At 39.9% G+C, this 21,247-nt stretch overlaps 1 protein-coding gene across 1 annotated transcript in view; it reads right to left on the bottom strand.

Moving 5' to 3' along the window:
* Positions 1-21,247, bottom strand: part of LOC149323296 (complexin-1) — a 187,375-nt gene that overhangs the window by 128,901 nt on the left and 37,227 nt on the right. The gene's annotated exons all lie outside the window — the stretch shown is intronic.

Below are 21,247 nucleotides of genomic sequence, written 5' to 3' on the forward strand. Positions count from 1 at the left end.
GGTGTTAACAAAAGAGCTTGAGAAAGTTTGTTTTTCTTATTTGAATGGCATGTCCAGAATATTTGTTGATGCTGCTTAACTGATCATGTTTAACAACATCACTAGGGCCATCCCTAGGATCCTCTGCCTATCAACTGTCCCAGTGTGTCAGGTACAGTTCCTATTCATTTTCTGTCATCCCATTGTTTTCTGATGCTTTCAGAAGGTCCCAGTTTTTCTCATCTCCTCCCATTTCCCTTTTTATTGTTGGTTCATTTCAACTGCTGTAAACTAAGTTCAAAGTACAGTGTGCCCTTTTTTTACACGGGGAATCCATTCTGGACCCTCCTACATTAAAAAAATTTGTATGCTCAAGCCCCATTGAAAATAATGGGGCTCGTTCATGGCACGTTAGCACAGCGGCGCAACAGCACAGTGGTGCACACACACCACGGGCGTGCACTCCATTATTCTCAATGGGGCATGCCGCCGCTTGCACCCTGTGCCTTCCGTGGGCTCCCTAGCAGCTTTCAGTGTATGGTGAAAGCCACGTATAGTGCGTCCACGTATGACACGGGAGCACCGTACTTTGTCTTTAGTTACCTTTGACAAGGTCACCCATGATATCCTTGCAAAAAAAGCTAAGAAAATGTAGGCTAGGCAATGCGACTGTTGGGTGGATGTGTAACTGATTGACCAAACAAGCCCAAAGGATACTCAAAAATGTCTCTTTCATGGAAAGAGGTGACTATTGGGGTGCCACAGTGTTCTCTCCTGAGTTCAGTGCTATTCAACATCTTTATAAAGACCTCTTGAAAAATATTCAAGGAAATTATACAATTAAAACAAGGGAAGAATTACAAATGGATGGAATAATCTGTCATTGGTTTCTTTATCACCAATTTGTTGAAAGATTTAAAACTGATTTAAAATTGGAAAGATTTGAAGAAGACAACACGGAATTTGAAAATATATGGCCATCAAGAGACAAAATAGTTGTAGCTAAATTATACAAAATATTACTAAACAGAGAGATGGAACAAGAAGTTATTAAAAATAACACAAAATAACATAAAATGGACCCAAAATGTAGGTCACATAATTCAACTAGAAGATTTGAAAAATCATGGCATAAATATATAAAATTTACATGTAGTTATAAACTAAGGGAGAACTATTACAAAGTCTTTTATAGATGGTATTTAACCTCAGGAAAATTAGCAAAAATGTCAAAAACAAGTAGAGATCTCTGTTGGAAATGTGAAGAGAATAAAGGTTTTTTATATCATATGTGGTGGCAATGTAAAAAAGCAAAAAAATTAAAATTAAAATATCTCACAAAACTACAAATCCCATAATTCCATAGCATTGAGACATAGCAGTCAAACTGCATTAATTCTGTAGTGTAGATGTTGCCACAGTTCCTGATATTGCTTTATTCCATCTCAGTATTTTGGCTTCTCTTGACTCCAGGGTTTCTCATTTAGTTTGGGATTTCCCTTCCCAAGAACATTTTCAATACCTGAATGGGACCTCATGCTCAACAATATGATATACAAGCAAATGTCTGTGTAACACGAGACACCTATTAAATATGATGATTTCATTTATTTAAGTGTTCAACAGAATGTGGCTTCTCCAGATTTAGGCACACAATGGTAACCTCATAATTATGTTCCAGGACCATGGGGCATAATCTGGGCTCCCAATTTGGGTTCCACTTTGCATCTTTAGTAAAATCTGGAACAAGTCTGGAACAAGTTACTTTTTTCCAGGCTGGGGAGAATCTCATACTGGCTGGAGAAATCTGGGAATTATAGCCCAAGAAAATAACTAAACTCTGAGGGAAAACAATCAGTTTCCTCTGCTTTGTTTGGAAACTGATTGATGCCTTCCATTCCTCATCTTCTTTTTTCTCTCTGAGGGATCCATCACAATATTCATCTACCCAGTCCGGTCTCTTTCAGTTCTATTTCTCTGAAAATTGGCTTTTTTGAAGGATGGGTCATTGGGCGTTATTCAGCCAGATGTTAATTTTAGCTGTGTGGATTCCTCCACTTCAGGAAGAGTCAACTTGGTGCTGGCTGCTCTGGTTTTGAAAATACATCATTCATTGTTCATTCTCTTTTATGCCCTCACAGCTGCCTATCATACTTAAGAAGATATTACAGTTCCAACATACTCCCCCCCCCCACCTGCCTCTGCCACCTCCTCACCTTCTGATGTGATGAAAAATTCTTTTGTATTGTCTGTTCATTGCTAACTGGAGAACCTCAAAGAGGAACCAAGAGGAAAAGCCCCCCCCCCAATGCTTTTTAATTTTAACTTTTATCTTACATTAGCTCCCCATTGCAATTGTATTCATCTTGTAAGATAAGCACATCTGTTTCCTTAATACTTCAATAGGAATGAATACTAATAAAGCAAAGGTGAGCATTTTCACGTTTTGGGTTTTTTTAAAAAAAAGAAATGTAGGCATAACAACAAAAGAGAGAAGAAAATACAGTAGGCTCTTGGTATCTGCTGGGGTTTGGTTCAAGGACCCTTCGTGGATACCAAAATCCATGGATGCTCATTGAGTGATCTTGGTCATGTCACATTCTCTCAATCTCAGAGGATGGCAATGGCAAACTTTCTCGGAGGAAGCGTTCCAAGAAAACCCTATGATAGGATCAGCTTAGGGTCACCTTAAAGGTAAAAGTAAAACTAAAGGTTTTCCCCTTGACATGAATGTCTAGTCATAACCAACTGTAGGAGGCAGTGCTCATCTCCATTACTAAGCCGAACAGCCAGTGTTGTCTGAAGACTAATCCATGGTCATGTGGCCAGCATGACTGCACTGAACACTGTTTACCTTATTGTCAATGTGGTACCTATTTATCTATTTGCATTGGCATGCTTTTGAATGGCTAAGTTGGCAGAAGCTGGAACTAGTGATGGGAGCTCACCCCCATCATGCAGCACTTGGCCCTTGAACTGCCAACCTTCTGACCTTAGGATCAGCAGAACTGGTATCTTAACCACTAAGCCACCATATTCCTTAGGTCACCTTAGGGTCACCATAAGTTGGAAATGATTTGAAGGCACACAAGAACAAAAGAAAAACAGTATCCCTTTATATGAAATGGCAAAATCAAGGTTTTTTTTATTTATATATTTTATAAATATTTTCAAGCCTTGGATGGTTGAATCTGTGGATAAAGAATCCATGGATATAGAGGACAGACTGTATACTTCTTAAAGACTACACCTTCCAGAATCCTCCAGCTAGAATGGCCAGACTTAAGAATTTAAACTAACCTATCTAAAAGATTTTAAATTGCTTTTAAAACAAAATCAAAATCTTGAGGTACTGAAAGGACTAGTAACATGGATTCCATCTTCCAAATGCAGATGAGAAGTTGGAACAAATAGAAAATGATATGCATACTGGAAAAAGTGCAGTTCTCTACAGCTCTTAGCCTTATTTACAGGTGTAATTATAGGGGCAAGGAGCAAATTCAGGGTGTTGCCCTGAAAATAAGAATTCAGTTTCTCCCATGAACTTTTACTTCACTCACCAAATTTCTACCAGTGCAGTAACTTTCTGAGCAGCAGGACTAATTGTTCAGGCAAAACTTTGGTCTCACTATGGAAAGGCTGCACAGGAATGGCTATTGATACAGTTGTTCTCAAGCACCCATTCTAGTACTGTGGAGCACATAAGACCTACAAACCATGAAGGAATCCAGATAACAAGCATAGTGTAGGTGGTATGCATCACAAAGCACGTATGATACAAGCAAGATCATTGCTGTTGTAGCACTATAGCAGTGAGAGAGGCTGCATCTACTCTACAGAAATAATGCAGTTTGATCCCACTTTAACTGGAATGGCCCAGCGCTATGGAATTCTAAGATTTATAGTTTTATGAGCTATTTAGCCTTCTCTGTTAGAGAGCTCTGGTGCCACAACAAACAAATCCATATAATGGAGCAATGACAGTTAAAGTCTGTAGGGAGAGGAGGATTTGTTGTTGTTGTTGTTGTTGTTGTTGTGTCAAAGTGCATTAATTCTGCAATGTGTCAGCAGCTTGAGACAAACAAAAAGCCACCTTCTTTCTTCTCCTCCATTTGCATCCCTGAAGTATCACCAAGTTTTTCTGGATTTTGAGGGGATGCGGCTAGGACCTCTTTATTCAGAAAGGCTTTGGGTCTTTGGCTGGTGTTGTACTGACACTTCTTTTCTAGTTATTGTTTCAAATGCTTTAAACACTTTTAATGGAGTTGTGGGTTTTGATATGATATTCTTTTTTAAAAGCTCTTTATAACTGATTGGGAGGATGCCCCATAGAGTAAGACCCACCACTGAGAATGCTCTGTCTCCAGTGCAGATTGAAATTAGTGCTTGAGAGCTAGCCAGTGAGCAGTACCTTCTAGGATGATTTAAAGACACCAGCAGGTTCAAAGTATTTCAGGGAGCCCCCCCCCCCCCCGCTTCTGCATGTATGTGTGCATACATAACACAGAGAGACATTTGGCACCGCTTGAAAAAATAATTTTAATTTTCTTCATTTTCCCCTTACTAATGTCACCAGGTAGTCATATCTCACTGGCCATATTTTGTTGTAGTGGAGTGGGAAAAAAATCAACCTTGTAGTCCTAATAAAAGTATATCCAATACTGCTGCACCAAACCATTTTCATTTCCTTCTGGCTGCGGAGACCCACCAATCTGCATACAACAAGCAAAGCGAGACTCAACATAAGGAAGCACAGATATAGTTCAGCATGCAGGCAATAAATCTGAGATCAATGTGTGTTTAGTATTCAATTGATGTTTGCTTTCCTCGGTAACTAAAATTGTTTATCTAGCTGCCGCCACTCTACACAACAATATGAATTGGTTTGTTCTATCTGACATCAATCAGGGAGGCAGAAAGACATTGTTATAAAACGGCAAAAGGACTCCCTGCCATTTGTGCAGGGAAAACAAGAACACTTCTTTCCAAAACATGTTTTGCTTGGCTTACTAATATAGATAACTGTTGATGCTGATTTTGGACGTCAAACAGGGTCAGCCCTGGCTAGTACTTGGGTGGGAGACTGCCAACAAATACCAAGCTATATTTCAGAGGAAGGAACTGGCAAAACCATTTCTTAGTATTCCTTGCTTAAGAAAACCCTGTGAAATTCATGGGGTCACCATAAGTTGACAGAAGACTTGAAGGTACATATACAAACACATGAGGTTAGGCAAGGCGGACACGAAACAGCTTCTAAGGTTGTTCATTATATTCCTATGGCTCAAATGACAGCACTCAACAAAGTGATCCAAAGAGTTCAGTGACTTGTGGAAGAGGAACAATCTGTAAGGGGTTGTCTTCACTGGCAAAATAAAGTAGCTTCAAACCAACTCAAAGCCTACCTGTCCAGGTGATGTACAATGCGAAACTGTGTGGAAACCGACATGAAGCCATGCTCTGGGGCTAAAATCCAGAGCAAAAAGGAGCTCTGATACTCGACATCAGTGTGGAATAGTGCATCATTGCATTGCATATAAACAGCATGGTGCAAGTGCAGGAATGTGGGAAGACCCAGGCAACATGTGGAAGTGGTCTGCAGCATTTGCCCTAGGACCAGTGAGACACAGCCACCAGTGCCATTGTTCATTATATCTTTTTTCATTTGCACATACAGGCATATGAGTATTGCAACTGTATGGCAAGTCACATGAGGCTTCCAATGGGATGGCAGCTGGGCAAGAAGAGGGAGGTAATTCCGTTCTGGGTGTTTGTACAATGGTGCACATACATGGGGAAAGGTGGAGGGGGGGAGAAGAGGTGCAGCTTGACACGATGTGGTGTGAACTGCCCATGGGTATTCAGCCAGGCTTGGAAGTGGGTCATACAGACAGCGGGGTTTCCAACTAGTTTGGAAAAAAACAGTATTGGCCCGCTTTTTTCTGTCCAGCCCCACAGCTGGACAGAAAAACTCCCATCATCCCTGTCCACAACTATCCCTTATGGAGCTGGACAGGGGTGATGGGATGTGATAAAGAATTGTTGTATCCTTCAGGTGTCTTGTGTTCTTTGTCAAGTGCAATTCCATCCTGAAGAGTTTGAACTCTTCAAGCCCTACCTGAGGTACAAAGCCTGTGATTTTTCTGTGATTAATAAAGAAGGAAGAAATTCATTTGTTTTGCAAGTTAAGACCAGTGCAAGTAATTTAGGAACTTAGAAAGCTGCTTTATATGGAGTCCAATTCTTGGTCCATGCAGGCCACTGTTGTCAACTCTGACTGGCAGTGTTTCTGGCAAGGTTTTTTTCCCCCTTTGCTCTACCTGGAGATTCTTGGTATTTCATAGTGGTTTACCATCCATCTTTTAAGTCATGCTAATGCTGGTTTGCTTCCAAAATCAGATGAGCCTGATTGTGTGTGTACAAGGTATTGTGGTTGCACTTACTATACCAATGTAAAGAAATGCAGATCCACTTTAACAAATACATTTCTCTAAATTTGGCAATGCAGTACTCCAACCAAAAGATGCATAGGAAAATTAATACATAAAATCATTAAACTATGACTCTGGAGAGAAGGATTCAATTCCCCAGTTGGCTATAGAAAACCTCAGGATGACTTTGGGTGAGTCACACGCTCTCAGTCCCAGAAAACCCAGTAATAGGGTCACCATGAAGTCACCATAAGTTGGAAATGATTTGAAAGCAGAGAACAGCAACAATGGAATAATATGTTCTAAAAACATGAATGAATGAATATAATGTATAATAAATGGCATTATATTAGGAAAAGCTGATTGCAAACAGTGTGTATCAGAGGGAAAATTGCATTAAAATATATTATAAGAAACATCCCCTTCACCAAACGTACAATGTACAAATTCTCATGTAGACTTTAAATTCTCAAACCAATGGCAAACCAATAGGACAAAAAAACCCTAAAGGCTGGAAAACAAAGTAACAGAGGGAAACTGAGCTTGAGAGCTTCATCCCTCCCTACCCGTTTCTCTGTCAGCCTTGTCATCTAACTGCAACAGGGGTTGGCAAAAAAGTAGATTGAGAATTATTTATCAGTTCCTCTGTGACTTGAAGTGATTCAGTAAGGCAGTTTGTGGTAATTTGTCAGAATTTCTCCAAATGTCTAATGATGGCAGCCACCTAAAAGTCCTAAACTAGGTTACTGAGAAAAGACATGGGAGAAGTGATAGATTTTCTGGTGGTGATCACAGATTCCTGGGTCAAGCATGTACTCAGAAACAGTGACACTGTCTCTTAGCTCCTAGGGTGCATCCACAGTGTAGAAATAATGCAGGTTGATACCACTTTAGGTGCTGTAGCTCCATTCTATGGAATCCTGGGGTTTGTAGTTGTCCAAGGTCTTTAGCCTTCTCTGCCAAAGAGTGCTGGTGTCTCACAGTAATATAGATCCCAGGATTCTGTAGGATGGAGCTCTGGCAGTTAAAGTGATATCAAAATGTATTATTTCTACAGTGTACATCCTTTTCGACACCCTTAGTGTTACCTTACATATTTATTTAATTTTATTCCAATGTTCTCTCAACATGGGAGCCAAGGAAACTCATATTAAGCACAAAGCTTTTTCTCTGCCTGCAAGAAATGTAAATCTCTGCCTGTTGTCATCCTTGTAGGTAATGATGAATAATTCCCATAGTTTTGTTCCCGCTGCAGGAAAGAACAAAGATTTTTGCACAACAGTCTCCCAATAATTTTCACCTTGTGATGTGTTCCAAGGAAGCTTTCTGTTCAGATATATATATGCCTAAATTATTACTTTGGAGGACCTCAGAATTCGTGGGAAGAAAAAAATAAACATAATAAAAATAAATTTAGTGGGGAATCTGAAGTTGGCTGACCTGTCCTCCAATATGGAGATAATAGTCCCAACCTGTCAGGTTTGTCATCAGATTTAACTAATTGCATATACCTGAAGTATTCTGAGCATTTCAGAATACATAAGATAAAGAGTTCGTATTCTGCTGTTTAGATTCTCCATTTGCTGCCGCCTGCTTTCCGTCAGCTATGTACGTCAGCGAGGACTTCAAGGTCTTGCTAGAGAAATCTCCCTGTCATTGTTGTTAAATACATAACACAACTGAATATAATCCCATCTCTGACAAGCTGTACGTTGTTGCATCAGCTTTCTGTTTGTTAATTAGCACCAGCAGGTACTGAAATCAGTTTGACTTCTGACTTTCGACTTCTGTACTGATGGTTGTGCCAGGACTCTTCTCAGCAGTTTTCATGTAACCAAGGTTTCTGCCTCAGTGAGTTTTTCCTTTGGACTCATTCCAACACAAGTAGAGAGGGAAGGAATTTTGGATTTATGTTTTTTCCCCTTACTTATCAAATTTTTGCCACAAGAAGGCATTTTTTTCATGCTGATTTTATTTCCTCAGGAGATGTTCTCACTGAATGTGCACTCCAAAAAAAAAGTCTTACTTTCTTAACTAATATCCATGCCCAAATTGGAGGACATATGATGATCTGCAGTTCACATTATCCTTCACCATTGTCTATGTTGTCTAGGATTGATGGGACTTGCATTCCAGTAAGATCTAAGTGTTCCTTGGCCCCATCGCTATCATCTTTATCATCATCATCCATTTATTTCTATTCCACATTGATTTTCTCCCAAAATTGGGACTCAAGGTGGCTTACAATTTAAAAGCACAATACAGCTAACACATACAAAAATGCACTCAAATGAATCAAATCATTGACAATACTGAAATGATTTCAAACTATACTTTAAAAGGTGAAACATTATTAAAAGATAAAAAGGAACGAAAACAATTCAGTCTAAAACAATACAGCACCCACAGTCCATTCTTTAAAAACTTACCATTTAAAAAGCCTGCCACAATACAGCAGGAAAGGCAATTCCAGAGTCCAGAGGCAAGCACCAAGAATACCGCCTCTTACATACCTATCAACTATGAGTGTGACATTGTATCCCAGATCTACACTTTCAGGGGTGTTGAACATGAAGGAAACAACAAACATTTCGACATCTCTAGCTTGCAGCTCTGGCAAACTCTGAGTGTCATCAATACAGGCAGGGTGTTTATGTGGTGAGTAAACCTTACAAAACCCACAGTTGGGTGTGGGGAGGTGAATCTGAGATTTGTAATCTAAATTTAACAAACTCAAGAGGGGGAAATACATTGTGGAGAATCCAGGCTGAGGCTTGCACTCCTTCTGAGTCCCTGTCATGGGAGACTAGGCAGCACCTGACATTAGAAGAAGTTTGGATTCCTTTCAGTAGCATCCCTAGTGTTAACTACTCCTATATCTGGACAAAATTAAGGTGTGCAGTCAGGCCTATTTCCACAACACTGTGCTGAACTCAGCCCCTGTCTATAGGGACTAGTGGTGTCCTCAGAATATGATTTTGGGTGCATCTACACTGTAGAAATAGTGTAGTTTGACACCACTTTATCTACCATGGCTCCATCCTACAGAATCCTGGGATTTGTAGTTTTGTAAGGCACCAGCACTCTTTTGGCAGAAGGCTAAGGACCTTGTAATACTACAAATCTCAGGATTCTGTAGGATGGAGCTATAGCACTTAAGCTGGTATCAAACTTCATTGTTTCTACAGTGTAGATGCATCCTTTAGGGCAGCAGCCTAGGTCCTCAACAGAATGATCAAGGATGGGGCAAACTACCAGGACAAGTAAAAGATATATTACACATTGCTATCTTTGGGGAGTCTGCCCAATCATTAAATCCAAGATCTAAAATGACCAAACTGTACCAGTGATGGTGACCACTATACCACCCATATTCTGAGCTGAAGAAAATGTTCCCACTTCACAAATCTTATTGGTGGAAGCTTTCTCCTATGAAAATCAATGGGCCTATTTAAAAGTAATCCCCATTTGCATAGCATAAAATTGATACAGCCTAGAATTGCATTGGCTTTCTTAGCTGGCACATGACATTGCTGATTTATGTTAGACCTGTGGTCCATTAAAATTCATAAGTACTGCTGTTAAGGCAGGTGTCACCCAGCCTATATCTGTGCATTTCATTTTACTGCCCAACTGTTGTATCCTACATTTCTCCCTATTGAAATTCCTTTTGTTAGTTTTGGCCCAGCTTTCTAATTTGCTAAGATCATTTTGAAGACTGATCCTATCCTCTGCGCTATTAGCTACCCCTCCTAATTTAGTGTCATCTGCAAATTTGATAAACATGCCCTCTGTTCCATCATCCAAGTCATTGATAAAGAGGTTGAATATCACTGGGTCCAGGACAGAACCCTGTGGGAGCCCACTGGTCACTTCTCTCCAGGATGAAGAGGAGCCATTGTTGAGTACCCTTTGGGATAAGTCAGTCAGCCAATTACAAATAATAACTAATAGTTGCATTGTATAGCCAGCATTTTATTACTTTTTCCTGCAAGGATATCATGGAGGACCTTGTCAAAATCAAAATATTCTGCATTCATAGAATTCCCTTCATCTACCAAGTTTGTGACTCTTTCAAAACAAGAGATAAGATTACTCTGATATGACTTGTTTTTGAGAAATCCATGCTAACTTTTTGTGATCATGCCATTCTTTTCGACTTCCAACAGGAGAACTAACTCGCACTTGGTGCAGGTGAAGTTATCTACATCCTTCGACAAGAACACAAACATACCACATCTGTTGCAGCTGACTGCAGCAGCTCCCTCACTGTCCAAATTTAGTAGATAGTGGTTGGCTTGGGACCGCTGCAATGGCCCACTTTTGGAGTGGGCTGTGCAGTCGCTGTGGTCCTTCCATGACTGTGGTCAGTGTGGCCAGAGGCTGCTCTTTATCGGCTGTGTGCTTGGCCCCCTAGTGCTACCCTTGGTCACATGAGTGTGATAGAAACCAGGAACTGAAACAGATGGTAACAAGCTAGCCATTTTGAGGGGTGCTCCCACTGAAAAGTTCCTTTCCCTAGTTGCTAGCTTCTGATGTAGTGTGAGAAAGTTGAAGAAGGATCACTGGAGGAGATCTTGAGGTCTGAGTAGGTACATAGAGGGAAAAAAGATTTTGCTAAATCTTTGTAGTAAGTGCTGCCTACTTCGGAGGTTATGTTTATCTACCATTTCAATCCATTGTTGTTGTTTTTTCTTGTCCATGGAATAGGATTTAAGCACTGTGAAGAAAACAACTTATATCAAGTAATTCTGGGATGAATGTTCTTAATGTTCTTCTTTGTTCTTCATATAGAAGGACTTGGAGAAAAAAGCATGGGGAATCTTTAACAAAAAATGAACTCTTGCCTTCTTTAATGAAGGAGAAAAACATATCAGTGTGCCTAAATGTTTAAAGGACTTTGATAAGAGTCTTCATTTTCCAAAATATAGAATAACCCCTGCTGAGAAACTAATATTTCAATCAGTGTTCTTTAATAAAGATATTCAAAAAACAGCAGGTTATTCATCTAAAAGCTTCTGCCGACATTTTCAAGTGATTACTTGCTACAAATGTCTTACATTCCAGGAGAATCCTGATGGGAAATGCTAAACGTGTAAGAATTTCTGGAGGCTCTTGTTAGCACCAAGAGTAGCAGAAAGTCTGTCAGGTTTTCCATTACAAAACCATGTTTTCCAGGAGAACGCTGCCATTTGAAATGATATTTTATGTGAGAGAGTTGGTCAAATGCTCAGAGGAAGATGGTTGTATCAGTACCAGTTTAAATCAGAACATTTTAGGTCTATAAATATGGAATTCTTTGAATAAAATTCTAAAATCAAAATGTATATCTGAATTGTGAAGATCAAAAGGGACTTGTTCAAGCACAGGATCCAGTCTGTTTATCTGTTAGGGCTGTCAGCCAACCATAATAAAATGTTTTAGCTTGCTTTCATTTATGCATATGCTTTTGGGACAGTTGCCCAGAAAATAATGGACAACACTGATTTCCTATCATCCAATCTCATGTGTGGATGTTGGAGATTTTTTAAAAGCTGGGACAACTTAATGTACATATCTTTTCCCTGGAATCACCATTGACTGCTCACCCCTATCTCCAGTCCCAATATACTGTAAGTTCTACTGCTTGACAAGTATCAGTTTTCTTTAGGTATATTCTCTGAGCCTTAGGGCACTTCTATACTACAAAATTATAATGCTATGATTCCACTTTAACAGCTGTGGTTCCATTCTATGAAAGCCTGGGACTTGTACTTTACAGAGGAGCGTTCAGAATTCTCATCCAGAGAGCTGTTCTATGGCCACAGCAAGCTACAAACCCCAGGATTCCACAGGATGCATCCATGGAAGTTTAAAGCAGAACCATAGTGCTATAATTGTTCAGTATGGCTCTCCATTTTATCAATCCACAATATTGATGGTCATAACATTGTTGTGCCTTACAGTAGTCTTCAAAAAAAAATGCAATCAAACAATATCTGTGCAATGCTGTGAGCATGTGAAAGCACAATACAAATGTTGATTATTACTGATTGAATAAAACATATATGCTAATAAGAAACAAAGGGGAAAAAGTACAGTGGGCCCTCCACATTTGCTGGGTTGGGTTGCAGGACTCCTGTGAAAGTGGAATCTCTAGGACCTCCACCACAACTCTGTGGTCAGCATATATCAGGAGTTGGGCATAAAATTATGCTGAAGGATCTACCAATGCCTACAGAAGTGTTTTCTCTAGGAATTACTAGGTCCTCCACTGAGACTCTATGGTCAACTTCTTAAAGAATCATGCTGGAGGACCTAGAGATTACAAGAGATAACATATTAATCAAATCTGCAAATAATCAAATCCACAAAAGCCGAAGACAAAATGTAGAGGGTCAACTATATATAGGGTTGTTGGAATCTCTATGGTGGCAATGGCAGTGGCAGATGGTAGATTCCATGTCAGTAGAGTGGTGAGTTTGCTCCAAATTGTAGTCCAAACTTAAAGGAGCCATGCAAAGTGCTGATTCCTATTTGCAAAATCAGTTATTTGGGGGGTAGGATTTTTAGAATAATTTGTTTGCTTAGCAGGAGACCCTTAAGTAGTGAGGGCACTTTAGGCTCTTTAGGTTAATATGTGATCCCCTTTACTGTCCTGAATGAAATTTGTTTGGATTTTTCTAAGGGCCATTGTTATCTGTGTATGTATATGCCTTCAAGTTGCCTGTCAACTTATGGCAACTCCAAGTTAGCTAGTGAACATTGGTTTGGCTATTTTGTTAAGATGTGATTGGCACAGTAGAAAATTTCAGATTTTGTATTTTTCTATGGAGGGAAGGAACAATAATTCAGCAAGGGGTAATGATGGATAACTTCAGCATGACCCAGCTCAGGCTCTATGGAAAGAATTAGGCCTTATTCGGTAAGTAAACAATTGAAATAAAAGGTATGCCCACTTGCTAACATCAACATAACCACTGTGGTGTGGTGGTCTCAGAAAGCAGGAACTAAGTCTCCTCTGCCCAGCCACGGAAACCCACTCTGTTGCCTTGGGCAAGTCACATTCTCTCAGCTTCAGAAGAAGGCAATGACAAACTTCCTCAGAATTAATCCTAGCAGGTTCTTTGTGGGTTTTTCGGGCTATGTGGCCATGTTCTAGAAGATTTTCTTCCTGACGTTTCGCCAGCATCTGTGGCTGGCATCATTTATTTTGATTTTCTCATTGTCTAGATCGAATTTATGTGGATCCCCTGTGATCATTATTTTTGTTTTTTTTAAATGTGCAGCAGTAATGTTCAGAGAAGATGCCAGTCACAGATGCTGGCAAAACGTCAGGAAGAAAATCTTCTAGAACATGGTCACATAGTCAGAAAAACCCACAAAAAACAATGGATGCTGGCCATGAAAGACTTTGACTTCACAATCTTAGCAGGGTCACCAAAAGTTTGTACAGTATCAACATGAAGGCACATAACAACAACAAAACACTCCATTATGAGCAAAGGTTATATCCTAGCACATCCTGATCTGAAAATGCTCGATTAGAGAAATTATGGATGTACTGTTAATCTGTATCTTCTGCTGACCAGTTATTTAGATGCTGCTTCAACATATAAGTAATATATTGGTCCCATGTACTTCATTAACTGGGAAGTCACTCCTGCATCTGTACAGTCTGTACAGTAAAGACGACCTGGCTGTTTTGAAAGGACTATCAAGAGTGTAAGAGAGAATAGCTCAGGGCTTCAATTCTGTCAGCTGCCTGTATGTCAGAGTGGTAAATAAATTTATGTCCTCAGTAAAGCTGATTCTTAATTCACCAGTCAGCCTAACTCACATACAGATAGAAAGCAAATCTTCTTATAAGATAAGCAATGCTTGCATTGACAGTGAGCCCTGGTCATTTCAGTGTAATGCTATCCAAGTATTCTTGTTGTTGTTGTGTGCCTTCAAGTCATTTCTGAGTTATGGACACCCTAAGAGGAACCTACCATGGGGGTTTACTAGCAAGATTTTTTCACAGGGGTTTTTCTTTTGCCTTCCCTGGAGTCTGGGGGACTTGCCCAAGGTTACCCAATGGGTTTCCATGGCTGATCTGCTGCTCCAGAGACTAGGACCCGGAACAATGGATGCAAGCTACAGGAAAAGAAATTTCACCTCAATATTAGGACGAACTTTCTGATAGTAAGAGCTGTTCGACAGTGGAAAACACTCCCTTGGAGTGTAGTGGAATCTTCCTTCTTGAAGGTCTTTAAACAGAGGCAGGATGACCATCTGTCCAGGATGCTTTGATTTGGATTTCCTGCATGGCAGGGGGTTGGACTGGATGGCCCTTGCGGTCTCTTCCAACTCTATTATTCTATGATTCTATAATCAGGGTTTTGAACACTGGTTTCCATAGTCACAGTTCAATGTTCAAACCACTACACTATGCTGGCTCTCAGTGTAATAGTCTCCTCAAAATTTTGTGATCTTCCTAAAAGAAATTCTGCCATCTAAACAAACTCTGCTTCTATTAGCAGCTCCCATGACACCTGGTCAGTTGATTTACTATGGGTTTTAGTTTGAAATTTCAAGGAGATATCCAATGTTCTAAACACTGTCCCCAGGTAGAATTAGCACTTAAGGAACCTACCAGACACCAGCCTGCTTTGGTCTTAATGATGGCTTTTATAAGAAACATTGTCAGAAATGCAGCCCCTTAAATAGCAAGATATACATACAGAGGAACATAGTTATTTGTAATTTCCCGAAGAGAGGGGAATATGCAATTTAGCCCTTTTGCCTTCTATTTTTTTTAATATGATCATTTGTCAAGTTACCCTGATAGCCTGTTAATAAATGACAACTTGCTCTTATTTGTATAGGAAAAAATATCTGCCCCTGTACCTGTGAGCTCCTTTCAGAAATGCACCAGTGTATCTTAGGACAGCAGATTATTTTTTTAACAAGCTGTCACCAAGGTGCTGTTTAAAAATCTTTTTATTATCCGCCACAGGGCAACCATCATTCCAATGCTGTTTCTGTGTGCTTTATTCTGTCCATTTGAATTTTCCAGTCTGGAGGACTGGAGGGGGGGAAATGCTTAGCCTCTATGACCTTGTGACTTTTTCTTCCTCTTCCTTTTGTCATTCACACTTTTTTTTTCACAGGGAACCAATTTTGCCATATCCATTAAAGCAGGCACATTTGGGAACATGTGATAGTGCCAGAATGTGCTTTTGACCTCATCTGGTGCTGTGTATATGGAAAGATCTCCAGATAACACTGGTGTAAATTAGAACAGAGGAAAACAGGTTTCAAACATGCGGGGCTTCCATATTTTCAGTTCATACAGATAGTGTGGGGTAAGGGAAGTACTGTATTATGAGCAAGAGCCATACATAAGAAATTGGGATTTGTCCAGATTTGATCCAGGAGGAATTACTCTATAAGCAGTGGTAGTTGATGGCACCCATGTCAGTGGGAAGGTGAATCCTTCATGGATTTTAATGCTAATTTTAATAAAAGCAATCCAAAGTGCTGAACCTATTCTGGAGTAAGGATGGGCAGTTTGGACAGCATTTTCTAATGCAGAAAGAACTAGTGTAATGCAGGGGTTAGACTGGGGAGACTCAAGTTCAGGTCTGTTCCAAGTGACAAAGTTCCCTGGGTAACCTTGGATCGGTTCCTCTTTTTCACCCTAAAAAAATGGAAGAGTGGAATCATTTCCATTGAACACTTTGAACAAAAGGTGGGACACAGTGAAATGAATAACTAATCTATATCTGAAGGCTAGCAAGCACCTAACAAGCAGTCCATCCATTTGCAGAGAGGGAGATCCCAGTGGCGTCTGTTAGCACCCAGCTGTCAAGAGTAAAGGGAGTGCAGTAGAAGTGGAAGTTGCATTAACAGGAAGTGGCATGGGATTAGCTAATAGTGATCACCTGATTTCCAGAGCAAGGGGGATTCTGAGCTTTGTTACTAATGCCCTTCCTAGTGTCTAAACTGCTGTGATCCTGGTTTAAGAAATGTAGTGCCAACCTGTCACATGTCTGCAAACAAATTGAAGGCATCTACTAGGCGATGGATTTTGCTGCCTCTTCAAAGCTCAGCATTGGCAACTTGCTAGGATACAGTCTCAGTGTCAAAGAGCACTGGTCAATTGACACACCATTATTTAGATAAACAATTCCACAGAAACCAAGAAACTTGTATTTATGCCACTATTAGGGACTAAGTAAAAGGATGGAGTTGGCAGCCAGATGGGAAAACTTGGTGCCCAACTGAGCTCCTAAGCCATTACAAACCTATTCTCACTACTCAAGAACTGATGGAATGATTACGAATAATGTTTGCTATCTTGAATTGATTAGGATGCTTACAATGACAAGCTTGGCAATACAATAGACATTTTTCTTGTTATTCCATAGCTGGAGCTAATAAATAAAATTCTTAGCTTGTAAAATCATTTTTTAAAAATTCTGTTAGCCTCCAGAATCTTACATGGCACAGTTTTCAATTGTTATAATCACCCACAAAGTGTGTGTGTGTGGAGGAATTTTAGCCGTCCTGGAATGACCTAAAAAAGAGCCTAGCTGTGATAATGAAAGCTAAAAATAGCCAGATTTAGCCCAAAATGGATGGCAGAATAACTCCAACACGAAATTTGAAGGATCCACCTTGAATCCAAAGAGTACTGTATCAAACTGGTTTCAGACTCCAGGATTGCCCTAAATGGTTCCACATATCAAAGAGCTCCTAGTCTGCCATTTCTCATTTCACAAATATACCTTGTCAGGGAGTGGATTCCAGAACACAATCCAGGTTCCAGGACCTACAAATTAGGTCCTAGATGCTAGTGGAAGTATATGAGACAGTATTAAGGGCTTCTGGGAACCATATGAAATATAGCTCCCAAGGTTCCCAGCTTTCCTAAAAAAAGCCACAAGCTCATGCAGCAGCATTCAAGAGCCATCAAAACAACAAAATTTTTACACATATGTATGGTTGAAATTTGTTAAGTGGGTGCAATATGGTAAACAAAACATATAACCTTGCAGCTGTTTTGCATTCACACTGATGCTCAAGAAACTGTTGCTACAACCATGAATGCCTTCAAAAGCCACCTTAAATGCTAGGCATTCATATGGAGGGGAAGGAGTACTATGACACTGGCAAGTGGAGTGCTGAAGGATGACAGTCCCTGCTTCTGTTTGGCACACCACAAATTTGGCTCGCTGGTGGGAGAGAAATGAACGTGTCACTCTTCAGCACTCTACTCACTGGCACCACTGAACTCCTTGAACTGTGTAAGGCTGCTTGGCTTTTAAGTTGGGCTTTAGAGGGCTGGATCAGTGGACAGAGTTCATCTGTGACATTGTAGCTGTGCCTACACTGTAGCTGTGCCTACATCTCAGCCTACATTATTTAGCATTAGTAGTACCTTCTGACGCCTTTTATGAATTTTATGCTATTTTATTGTAGATTTTTATTAACTGTAATCTTGAGTTTGTTTTAAAGGAAAAGAATTACTTTTAAATTCCATACTGTTTTCTGAAAGCAAGCATGGGTCTGATTTTGAAAGACTAAAGGGGACCAAAGCAAATGATTCCAAAAACATTTGGAGAAATGGGGGGAGGAAAAAAGAATGCTTTCCTCCCCAGATGGAGACACTTCTACAAGAAATTTTGCAGTACTGATGGAGAATTTTCTTCCTCACTAGGCTCTCATAGAAATAAGCACAGAGAATGAGCTGGAGACTGAACCTAAAATGTGGAATGTATAATTTTGCTTTGAATGCAGCAGTACTGTGTGTGGAATTTGCAAGCTCATTGTGATAGTTGGCCTTTGTGACTAGGGTTGCCAGAGTGAAAACTGGAGCAGGCTCTTGGACCTTTAAGCAGCGGTGCAGCAGAGAGTTTCATCAGATGAGGCTTGTCATGCAACCAGGTAACAAGCAACGCCAATTGAAATTCACTCTCCTACAGGAGGCCTGTCTAGTTTTCAATCTGGCAGTCCTATTTGTGATTCTGTAAGCTTCTCTGGAAATACATGTATTTAAGGTCAGGATCTATTATTTCAAGTGAAATGTCTAAGAAGAATTGAACAGAAAATGCCAAATCAAAAGCTGAACCAAAAGCATTGCTTCATTTAGCCACTGACTGAATTTTGAAGAAGGAACTTCTACCTGCTCCTTGTTATTTTTTATGTCAGACAACAACCCATGATGAGGCTCACAAGTTTTAGGAGGGATAAGGCCTCATTAACAAGGGAACAATTTATGCACCCAAGCACATGCTCAGCAGATCTGCCAAAAGTGCAGTGTTCTTCCCCTTTTGAAGTGCACTAGAGTCAAGACTGACAGACAGTGACTCACTTGGACAGCCCAGAGTACTGAAATAGCACTTTGAAGTGAATTTCTTTGTTTTTTGTTGGGGAAAATATTAATCCAGAATGAAAGGCAGGCAGGTGGGAGTGATGGCGTTGGATCTACAGAAGGAAAATCTTCCCCGTTTAAACACCACTGATATAACTTCCACCACTGACAAAATGGGCCTTTTTCATGCTTTATTTAGAAATGCTTGCATTTCAAACAGTTGGGATCTACGCATGTGTGATGTTACATTTTCTCACCTACAAATGGATTCTTCCAAGTATACTTCTTGTGTGAGAGTATTTAAAAGAAATCTGTCTCTCACCTCAGAAATGGATTGTTAAATCTGAGGCATCATCTCTTGTAGTTTATTAACATTTAAAGAAGAAAGTAGATTGGCCAGATGCCCTACTTTGCAGTGCAAGTCCTGTCTTTGAGAGAATTTTGCATTTCAAGAGCTGCACAGTCCAGGTCTGGTTTTCAGAGAGCAAAGGCTAAATCAAACTATAAATCACAAGAGAAAAGTCATTGAATCAACAACAACTTCACACATTAATACTTAAGTTCAGTTGCTCAAATGGAGCTACACTTTGCTGTTAAATGCCCTCAAGTTGACCCCGATTTATGGCAACCCTATCTGCTCAGGTCCTGTAGTCTGAAACCTGCGAACTCTTTGGTTGAGTTTATCCATCTACCATGTGATCTTCTTCTTTTTCTGTTGCTTCTACCTTTCATAGCATTATTGTCTTTTCTAATGAGCCATGCCTTCTCATGATATGGCCAAAGTATGACAGCCTCAGTTTTGTCATTTTGATTCCAGAAAGAGACCTGATTTGATCTGTTGAAGGACCCATTTGTGTTTTTGGCTGCCCATGGTATTCTCAGCACTCTTCTCCAGCACCACATCTCAAATGAATTGATCTTGTCACTTTAGGGCTCAGTTGTTTGCCTTTACTCTTCAGGGTCTTTCCTCGTTCTTTCATAACTGCCGTTCTCATTCCTAACCTACTTCTGATTTCTTGACTGCAGTGTCCACTCTGAACAATGTTTGATCCAAAGTACAAGAAATCTTTATTTCGATTTTCTCAATGCCTAGCACAAATTTATGTAGATCACCTGTGATCATTATTTTTGTTCAGCAATAATCCTGCCTTTGCACTTTCTTCTTTCACTTTGCTTAATAATTGTTCCAAGTATGTGATATTTTCCACCAGTAGTATGGTGTTACCTGCATATCTTAGATTGTTCGTGTTCCTTCCTCCTATCTTTACTCCTCCTTCTAAGCCTAAACCTGCTCTTTGTATGATATTTCTGCACAGAAGTTGAAGAAATAGGGTGAAAATGCAGCCTTGTCCCATATGTTCATATGAAATTATATCTCTAGGAATTTTGTTTGACTAAATTTACAGCATTTATACAGTATACCTCAACAACCTTGTTCTCTAGGGTGCTCACAAAACCAAAGTAGTAAAATACAATATTAAAATGCAATATCATAAAACAGCATATTGAGTTATAAATCTATGTTATACCTAAAGTAAAAGAGAATTACACCATTTGTGGTCTACCAAGATGGCTTGCCACAGTTTTGGCAATTAGCTGGTAGACTGCCTTTTGTTTAGTGAATCGTAAGTTGCATAGAGCTGAAATAAATTCTACTAAATCTTCCAGAAACTTGGTACCTTGGCTTGGAAATTCCACATGGTAAATCATCCCACCATAGAACTCTATGGTTATATCCATACTGCAGAAATAATCCAGTTTGACCCTACTTTAACTGCAATGGCTTAATGTTATGGAATTCTGGAAATTGTAGTTTGTACGAGCCACAATTGCCAGGATTACATAGCACTCAGCCATGTCAGTTAAAGTGGGCTCAAACTGGATTATTTCTGCAGCGTGAGTGCACTGTATGTTGACTTACTTTATGGTGGTTCTCAGTGTGTCATCTGTAGTTTTTGAAAAAGAGTCTGGGAGACCAGGGTTTGAATGCTCATTCACTGATGGAAACCCACTGGGTGACCTTGGGCAAGTGTCACTCTCTCAACATCAGAGGAAGGCAAGGGCAAACCTCCTCTGAATAAACAAGAATATCCTATGTATGGGTTTCCACAAACTGGAGTTGAATTGAAGGCACACAACAAGAAGAAGAAAAGAGAGAAGGAGGAATCTTCACCTTATATATGAAATGATTACTTCTTTGGTATTGCTCTACATCATCTTAAGTGCTTGCTATGAAGCCAGTCCACACACTCACATGATGGAGTGGAGGAACCAGATCCTCTTCAAACAGAGAAGGACTGAGCTGGACATCTGCATATACACACATGTTTTTGGAAGCCTAGCTTGCATTCAAAGCTTTATTTAAAAGGGTTAGGAGAAAGGGGCACAGATCCTCAAGCCTATGCAGACCCACCACTGTGGACCAACTAGTTACTCTCAGGTGATAATGTGTACCAGCCCCTACCACTGAGTAGTCAAGTGGAAAGAAGGCAAGTGG

This window comes from Sceloporus occidentalis, unplaced genomic scaffold, assembly GCF_023333645.1.
Source record: "Sceloporus occidentalis isolate IW3139 unplaced genomic scaffold, rSceOcc1.0.p SCAF_1, whole genome shotgun sequence".
Classification (NCBI taxonomy): Eukaryota; Metazoa; Chordata; class Lepidosauria; order Squamata; family Phrynosomatidae; genus Sceloporus; species Sceloporus occidentalis.